This window comes from Pseudopipra pipra, chromosome Z, assembly GCF_036250125.1.
Source record: "Pseudopipra pipra isolate bDixPip1 chromosome Z, bDixPip1.hap1, whole genome shotgun sequence".
NCBI lineage: Eukaryota > Metazoa > Chordata > Aves > Passeriformes > Pipridae > Pseudopipra > Pseudopipra pipra.
The window spans coordinates 29,551,261-29,561,125 of record NC_087581.1 but is presented as its reverse complement, the minus strand read 5'-3'; the positions used below and the strand labels follow the sequence as shown (position 1 = coordinate 29,561,125).

Genomic DNA, 9,865 nt, shown 5'->3' with positions numbered 1-9,865 from the left:
CATTCTTTCATTGGAGGGTGATTCAGTCTGTATCATAACTCTGTTGTCTTTGCACCTTCTCCTTCAGCATTAAAATATAAAAATTATCCTACCTAGACTTCACTTTCCATTATCAGTGACAGCACAATCTAGCTAGCTAATACCTTTGGAAAATTTCAGGTTCATTTTAATATTCATATAAAATGGGTTATCTCTATGAAGTAGCTTTTCTGGTGCTTTTTAAATCACAAATAACTGAAAAATATTGAGACTGCATTGCACTGGTATAAATAAATTTCTTCAAAGCCTGTTAAAGATTACTGTAATTAATGGTGGTGAAGGGTTGTGCTTACTACTTGTCAGTGTTTTTGGAAAATATATTTACAATACAGAAGTGAATTATTTGATATCTTTATATATTTGTTTTTTCACACACAGAAACAAAGGGGGCTTTTGCTCACAGATCTGCCATTGGAACCAACTTCTAATCGAATGGAAATTTTGCAAATGTAAGACAGCTTCATTTACAATGTCTGTTCAATAATTTAATTTTTCATGTCAAAATTATTTCAGTTCTGTAACTATTATGAAGTGTGCATGAAGGCATAATATTATGAAGGCATACCTGGGAGACATACACTAATGTTACCATTCAGTGTACACAGCACACGCCCAGAAACAACTCAAAATTATAACTCAGAAAAAAAAATGCAGAGGAAACCTGGAGGGAAATATTTGAATATAATGAAAAATATTAGTGAAATTTCTTGAACAAATATGTGCTGTTTTTAAAGACTGGATAAACAATAAAATGATTAGGGAAAAAACAACAACAACCAACCAACCAACCAAACAAAGAAAAAAAAAACAAACCAAAAAACCAAACCTAGCAGAAGTGCATGTAAAAGAGAAAGTGTTACAAGATTGAATATTTTATACTAAATATATTTAGAATATAAATGAAAGATAGATGACATTTTAAATTATGTGTATATGGATTATAAGAACACATAGATAGAAGACCTCCACATTTCTGAGTTAAAACCAGCCTGAGAGATTAGAATGAGATTCTTGCAGTCTTTTCGCATGTTAGCTGTTTTCTGCTGTTATAAGCAGGAAAAGAAACTAGATATGTGGATCAGTTCCTAAATACCAAGTTCAAAATGAAAAAAATCTTCCTTCATTTGAGATAATGGGAAATTGTCTAGAAGTTTAGTGTAGACTGATCTGAGGCAGACAGTTTTGTCTAAATCAGCCCTTCCAAGTTCTATATATTTAAGGTAAGACCAGTATAAAAATAGCTAATTTAGAGTTAGATCAGGGATTCATGAGCAGTGTTCCATGAGCACTGATTTAACCACAGTATAGACATACTCAGGTACCTGAAACCAGATTAATAACCAGATTGATAAAGTATAAGTAAATAATTTCAAGGGCAGTTTCCCTCAAACCATTTCTAATAAAACAGTTGAAGCAGCAAATCCTCCAATCAAAGAGACAAGAACAAACTTGGATGGTTTATGCTTTGAGTTAATGCCATTGAAACAAAGATTAATACTGTGATTATTGCTGTTAACTTTTTCTTGCCCTTTCTTCTTATTACTCACATTTGTGTCTTTCAGGTTGGAATCTGGAATTGCCCCATCTTTCTGCTCCTCTCAAAGATGAAAGAATATTTGTTTTTTTTAATGAAATACATTGAAACAGTATAAAAATAATTTAAATTGGTGTTGTATGGGGTTTTTTTGTTTGTTTCACCTTACAGGAACCCCTTATTTATATTGGTGTTGAGACAGGTCAGGTCATTCTCTAGAAAAAGAAACAAGGAGAAAGTGGTATCTGCCTTCAGACTCCCTCTTCTCAGTGAACACTGAAAGTACTAATTTGAGGATCGATCAGCATGCCTTTTGCTCTTCTCTGACTCATTCTCTTCAGAATGCTTTGAAAAACAAATTGTAAATTGATGAAGAAGCCTGTGCAGCCTTGGACTGCAATTAGATGCACTTAGATGGAACACAAAAAGTACCCTGCTGTCATGTTATAAGGCTAGGTACTTAGTTTTTGTTTTAAACCTGTTTGATGCAAAGGATTTCAGTTGCAGGTCAGATGTTATAATTCAGAGGAGATGACACGTTATCTATTTTTTCATTTCAAAAGCACTGCAGTTTGCTCTTTGTGTATTACGAATATAGCAGGGTTTGGATTGCTTTTCAGTAACTGGTGTGGTTTTGCTCCTTCACGTAGTCCTTTTAAAACATTCCAGGTTGGCTAATTTATTTGCAGTAGTAGTAGGCTTCCTGACCCTACACCAAGGAACACTACAGTGTTTTTGTTCCACACAGGCGAGAAAAATGGCAGAGCAGTCAGTACTGGACAGAAGCAACAACCTGTTCACCTAGCCTGATGAGCAGGACATCAGGTCTGACTTGAGGCTAAGATTTTTGGATGACCTATTTTGGAAAATAAAATTTAATGCTCTTTTTCTTGCTGTCTTCTCCTAATCTCTCACCTACTATGGCTTCAGGGCTTCACCTCTTCAAAAGACCTCAGTTCTGCAAGATGCTGAGCAATCCACTGTTCTTGCCTAATCTGACAGAAAGCTTGAGGCTCAGTGCCATGTCTTTGATAGGACTCTGTGTAGGCTAAAACTTTAGTTGTGTTTGCAAATAACAAGTTAGCTTGCAGTGCTTTCACTACTGTGGAAAGGAGCCCAAGCCTTCATTCATGCCTGGTATTGTGATGCTATCCAGCTTGCTGCTTAATTAGGCTGTAGAATTTTTGTTTTATTTATTGTTTTCAAATAGGTACAGTGAGCTGCACTGATTTTCAGATTTTCTTCAGCCACAAAAAGCATTTGCCTAAACCAGCCACAATAACACACAGCTCCCTGGAGAGAGATGAGATCCAGCTTATACTTCAGCTCAGAGAAATCTTTTCATTCCTGTTACCTCAATGCAGTTTTGCAGACCTTCACAGAAAATACTCTATTCTGATGTGGCACGTTTATTTCGTAAAATAGGAAGTCACAGTGGTTTTATACACATTTGTCTGTACTTGGTCTTATGGAAAAGCCTGCCAGAGGTTTCATTTGGTTACATTTTCTTTTTTATAAGGATTATTTGCCAAGAAACATACAATGTGAAGGGCTAGTGGGTAAGATTACTAAAATAATCTTGCTCTCCTGCTACTCATATTTTCAAGCTAATAAACAGATGTCATAGTTATTAAACTCTTGAGGAGAGCCCTAGGAGCTGCCCTGTTGTTGCTTTTCATATCCTTTTATGCAGTGCTATTACTCTTTAGCAAAGACACATTAATGACATCTACAATAGTGACTTCACAAAACGTTTCTTTGAACTTTCTTAACTGTCTTTACTTTAAAACTTCTCTAAGCTTCAAACTTAAAGGAAGAGTTTGTCTAGACAGGTGCTTCTGGATTATCTGCATGATTCAACAAGAATATTAATATTAATATGCTATTTAAACATCTGTTTAAAATACATGAATAATTATTCTTCTTAGGCATAATTTCATATAACAATGTCAACCTTAGAGTTATGAATTTCTGGGTGCTTGGAGAACACTTCTTCTCCCTTGTTAGTGCATGCTGTGTAGCTGCAGCACAGGGAGTAACACAGAGAGGTTTGTTGCAGGAGGCGAGTACAACTGACTCCCTCCCCTCAGACGGCCATGGGTCACTGTCACATGTTCAGGCAGAGGTGCTCATTTGCTACAGATGTGGTATGATTGCTTTTCGTGCAAGATGACCCTGGTAGCTCCAATTTCCAAATTCAAACAGGAGCCCACCTGGGAGCAGCCAGGCCTGATGATTTCTTCTCCAGCAGAAGGGAGATGAGCTCTGCTGTGGAGCTGTCACTCTCTGCTGTGCTAGGCAGCAAACTCATCCCAGATGGTATTATTTTGATGAGGCTTTATTTATACCCTCATGAGCAAATGCTAAGGAACACCAGGCTGGGCCCTGAGTCTCCTGAAGCTTTTACATTCTGGGGTTTTTTTTCTGTGTGTGTCTCCATTAAAGGTATTAATAGCACTTTCATGCTCATACATATTTTACCTATGTAAATTGGGAATGAAAGCAACCCTGTTATGGTCAGTAATGTCTCTATATCCTATGTGAGGACCCCAGGCCTTGCTCTGAGACTGTGTACATGCTATGCTTTTCACACTAAAGCATGCTGAGAGGTTTTTCCAAACCACAGCAGATATTTCTGAACTTTAACAGGTAGTATTTCTCATATGCCTCCTGAGTAAAGACAGACTCCTAGTTTCTTAACAGTACTTGTTATAGACCTTTGAGATAAATAAAAATTACCAATATAATTCTAGAATTGGCTACATTTTTATTACCTAGCAGTTTGTGACAACTCAACACAGATCTCTAGGAAATTATGTTCCCTGCAGAAGTTGGGAGTCCATTTTTTTAGTAATTTCTAGCTTTGTAAGACAAAATCTAGGGCTGATTCAGGATAAAACACTGTCTTTAAGGCTTTGTGTATCAAGGAGGAGAAGGAGGAGGAGGAGGAGAAGTATTTCTGTTGTTTATTCAATCCATTGGCAGCTGTCTAGAGGTGTCCAGGAGCCTTTATGACCCATCTCCAAGATCAAATATGGCTATAATATATAATAGATTCAGCACAATTTTAAAATTTTTTTGAGTATTTTTTCTGGTGTTGCTGTGCTGTGCTTGCCTCACTAGGTGGCAAACTTCACAAACTGTAGCTGGCTGGATTTTTTTTGCAGACCTTTAACCTCAAATAAAATAGCATGTGTTGGGAAAGCTTTGCTTGGACCTCATCCAAATAATATTTGCTTCCTTTCATGTGCAAAAAAGGAGCTATTAGTGCTATAATTCAATCATTTTCTTTTCTGGGCTCATCTGTGAAAAGCCCATAGCTGCTGCAATGGAGTATTTACTTTCTATGTGTAGTGGTCTTTGAGATTATTGAGTAAGCAACTGGAAAAATGCCCCCTTTTTTCGTATTTAAAAAAGAAACACCTCACATCAACTGTATTCATGAAACTCAAGCCTGGTTTGTTGATACATAAATCAATCATTAGTTAAAATAAGAAAGAAGCATTGCCATTTCTTTCTGAATAATAAATATCTTCCGGTGCTACCATTTGTTCAGTATCATTATAAAGTGCAAGGAAAGCATATGGCATTCTTCATACTAGAAAAACAAGGGTCATCTTCAAGAAACTTAAGAGGTCCCTCCAGCATATAACTAAAATGACTTCTGTGTTTCAGCAACTGTGCAATCTGATTTAAGTAGTGATGGCAGAATAAGTAGCTGGGTGGAATAGAGAGCAGGATCTGCCTTGCAACCCCATGGCTGAGTGACGTTTTTACTAAGCATCAGTGGGCTTTTCAGAGGAACTTGTGTCTCAGGAGCATTTGGAAGGAAACAAAATGGATGTCTGATGCACAAGGGCTCTAAGAAAAGGGTTTATAGCATAAGCAGCTGTGGCAGGTCGGCCTGACTTTTATCAGGAACTCCAGAAGTACTTGTTATCACAAGTATAAGACACTGTGGATTTAATGTGCATATTTTTTGTTGTTTGTTCTGTGGTGTTTCTCACAGTAGGAAATGAGAGTGAAGAAAGATGGAGAAAGAATCAAGAAGCAACAGAGAGATTTTAATACAAGATTTGATAACAACCAGAGAGCTTCAGTCTCTGGGATGACAGTTTGGTTGAAACTGTTGTTGCAGCTGTTAGGCTTACTTTAAAGACATTGAATTTAGACAAAGAACAAAGCCCCTCTATGCCACAGCAAGTAAGTCCTCTGTGGGAATTTTTTGGGGTCTGTGATGAAGAGATTGCTGCCTCATTAGCAAGAATGAAGTGTGTTCAGGGGGAAGACTGAAACCAGTCGGATTGGTGAAGCCCTGTGGTCTGAACTGAAATTCGCACTTCTGAGTGGTCATGATGACAAACTGTGAATCCAGTGGCAGGTCACTTAATTATTCTGTGCCTCTGTTTATTTGCACTGCCAACTGTGAGATCCTGAAACAGTAACAAGGGTTGTTTTAAAATCTTTTTGAACTGGAGGACCTAAACCTTCAGGGTTCATTTAAAATGAGGAAAGCATATTGGCTTTCTGTGGGAGAACTTTATTAATCCTCTTCTTTTCAGACCTCGCCTCTCCCCCACCCCCATGTATTTTTTCACCCTTTAACCTGCATCCTCAGTAGATCTCTTAATATGATCTCCTGGTGTGATCATTTTCACATTATCTGTGTTTTCTATCTCCTCATTGCTGCTCTCTCCATATACTCTTCATATTCCCCATATAGTCTGTTGATCCTGTCTGAATTTGTGTTCATCTTAATCATGTTATCTCCCAAGGTTTAAGGTGAGATTTCCTCTCCACAGTCTGGCCCTGTTGTTGCCTCCTCTTTTTCCCCATGTGCTCCCTACATGCACCCAACCCATTTTTTCATCTATGCCAGTGGTTTGTGATGTGGCAGCCATATTTCCTGGGAGAAAACTGGCCCTGAACAAAGCAAAGCAAAACAGTAGGAGCATGTAGCAGGGATAGGGATCTTTATACAAGCCCCACTGGGGCTAAAATGGGAGACTAAGACACTATGTGAGAGTACAAGTGCACTGGGAGGAAAATGTTCCTCTCCTAGTTGATAAGAGGGGCTCAAAGCACAGAAATGGGGAAAGGTTTTGAAATGATGGGCTTCAAGGTCTGCTGTCCTTTTAAGAAGAATGAGAAAGTTTGGACTTTATTAACTCACCACCTGGGGAAAAAATGGAGAGCAAAGATGGTACCTGGATATCGTGTTTGACAAGCATCTGGGACACCAAGATGTTGGTGTCAGAAGGGAGATGGTGTCTTTTCAGGGCAATCCCTTGCAGCCAGCTCTGGAAGAAGAAAGAAGGAGGGCCATCTGGCTCCGACTTGGCTCGTGCAGTCAGTTTGTGAGGCAAGATGAAACGAATACTTAAAGGCATGAGGAGAAGGGACATCAAAGCTAAAGAACTGCAAAAATGTTGGGAATTTATTTCAGAGAAAGGTGGAAGAAGATTGAGGTGCATGTGTGGAGCTGAATGCAGAGAAAGAAGCTGGTAAGGAGGCACATCCATTGAGGCCCCTGCGCTGGGCTCTGTACGTGCTGACTGTGGGCAGTGTTTGGAGTGCGGGGAGGGAACAGTGCCAAGGCTCAGCCCCCCCTCCTCAGGGCGTGGTACCATATCTGGGGGAGGCATCAGCGCACCCAGACTGCATGAGTGATGAAGTCCCACATCACCTGCCATGAGGGAATATCAGGCCATAAGGGTTTAGGTCTGCCTCTTCTCATGCTGACCGTGATCTGCTCTGCTGGCCAACACAACCAGTGCTTCACAAGGTGCTGACTCAACTGGGCCTTCCTTCCCCTGTGGCACAGGCTTTGGGCTGCCTTTTACAGCCGACATCAACAGTGGTGGTTCCTCCGCCCTCACAGCCTGTGCCTGTTGATGGAACAAATTGAAACAATCTGCAGTGCCCTCACAGGCCAGGGTCTTCCTTTGGATCCTATCCTGATGAAGCCAGTACGTTTACCAAAGGCAAGAAAGTTTAAGAAAACAGATGAGTGTTTACTGATGTCCCGTGCAATCTGAGAGGTTCCCTGCTGGAGAAAGGGAATGCTTAGCCTGGGCACCACAGGAGGCTGTAGACAGAAATTGCAAGTAGCAGCACAGTGAAGACTTTTTCTGCCTTTTTGGGGTCATGCAATTTGCAGTGTGTAGTGTCATGCACAGTTGAAAAATACCCTAATCAACACCAGTCTGTGTGATCCTTCTGGATTTTGGCAGACTCATGTTTTTTCAGAACAAGTAGTTGGGCTAAAGTACATGTGTTTGACACATGTGGCTCAGCCTGTGTGCAGAAAATGCAAAGATCACCAAAACCCACTCTGCTCTGCGCCTTTTCTGAAGCCGCACACTGAATTTTCATTTGTGATTTTCATTGCCTGTAACTCTTTACTGTCCTGCTGTGACCAGCTTTATGGCTGGTGTGCTTGAAAATGTTGGAAATAAAACCTGTTAAAGGCAATGGCTGTCCTTTTCAGTGGAATTATGAAGAACCAATTTATTTAGAAATTCATGTTTTGGCACAGAAAGTGTTTGTAAACCTTTTAACACTTCTTCCCTCACTTCACTATCCACTTACCCTCATGCTTGCATCTGCATGCTGTTTTATCAGTATAGCTTTGCAGAAGAAAAAGGACCTATAGTAAATACAATATGAAATCAGGCTTTGTCTTTTCTTTTAGCGTGTGTGCATTGATAAGGCCCCTTCTCAGTCATCTCTTCTCAAGGCTGAACAGGCCCAACTCTCTTAGCCTTTCCCTGTAGGAGAGATTCTCCAGTCCCCTAATCATCTTGGTCACTCTCCACTGGACCCTCTCCACGAGCTCCATGTCTCTCTTGTCCTGAGGATCCCAGAACTGGACAAAGCAGTCCAGATGTGTCCCTAGAGCAGGATCACCTCCCTTGACCTGCTGACAATGCCTTTCCTAATGCACCCCAGGATACCATTGACTTTCTTGGCCACCAGGGCACACTGCTGGTTCATGGATAGCTTGTTGTCCATCAGGATCCCCAGGTCCTTCTCCAGAGAGCTGCTTCCCACCAGGTCAGCCCCTGCCTGTGTTGGTGCCTGGGGTGCCTGCACTTGCCTTTGTTGAATTTCAGACAGTTCTTCTCTGCCCTTCTCTCCAACCTGTTGAGGTCCTTCTGAGGTCTGCACAGCACTCTGGGGTATCTGCCACTCCTCCAGCTTTATGTCACCAGTGAACTTGCTCAGGAGGCATCTGTCCCATTAATTCAAGTCACTGATGAACAGGTTAAGTAATACAGTATTGAAACTTTTGGTACAGCACTAGTAACAGGCCTCCAACTACAACCTGTGCCATTGATTATGACCCTCTGGGATTTGCTGTTCAGCCAGTTCTCAATCCACCTCACTGTCCACTCATCCAGGCCACACTTCCTGAGTTTGCATATGAGGATGTTGTGAGAGACAGTGTCAAAGGCCTTGCTGAAGTGGGGGTAGACAATATCCCTCATCCATCCAGGTAATGGTTTCACCGTAGAAGGCAATCAGGTTGGTCAAGCATCATTTCTCTTTGGTGAATCCATGCTAGCTACTTCTGATCACTTTCTTGTCATCCGTGTGGATAGCAGTGTCCTCAAGAATGAGGTACTCCATCACTTTTCCGGGAATTGAGGTGGAATTGACTGGGTCCTTCTTCTTACTCTTTTTGAAGACTGGGGTTGCATTTGCTTTCCTCCAGTCCTCAGGAACCTCTCCCAGCTGACACAGCATTTTAAAGATGATTGTTAAGCATCTGCCAGCTCTCTCAGCACTTGTGGATGCATCCCATTGGGGCCCATGGGCTTGTGGATGTCAGGTTTGCCTAGGCGTTCTCTAACCCTATTCTCCTTCACCAAGGGAAAGTCTTCCTTCTACTGTTCCCTTAACCTGGTTTCCTGCATCAGAGATTCCTGAGGGCTGGTCTTTGTCAGTGAGGACAGATGAAAAGAAGGCATTCAATAACTCTGTCTTCTCTGAGTCCCGTTATCAGCCCCCCCCCCCCCCAGGTTCCTGAAATTATTTGTGATCATACAATCAGAAATTCCTCCACATAAATCATCTGTCCTTGTGGTAACAGTGAATGACTGTTTTTATCCCTTCTGATCACATCTCTGATTCTCGGTATCAGGTGGAAAGAATACACTCACTCTGCTTTGCTGAGAAACCTCATCTAAACTGTTAAATTGTACTGCAGAAAAACTGCCCTCTCTTCACATCTAATTGCTCCCTTTGACAGCTTACTTTGGAGCTGTTCTCTGCTCTCTTTGGTCTGCT

General features: G+C 41.0%; 1 long non-coding RNA gene across 1 annotated transcript; it reads left to right on the top strand.

The window, feature by feature from the left end:
- Nucleotides 1-368: 368 nt before the first annotated feature.
- Nucleotides 369-1,703, top strand: LOC135407680 (uncharacterized). The gene is made up of 2 exons (XR_010426964.1): nucleotides 369-488; nucleotides 1,602-1,703. It is a non-coding gene; the product is annotated as an uncharacterized LOC135407680 (long non-coding RNA).
- The last annotated feature ends 8,162 nt before the right edge of the window (nucleotides 1,704-9,865 follow it).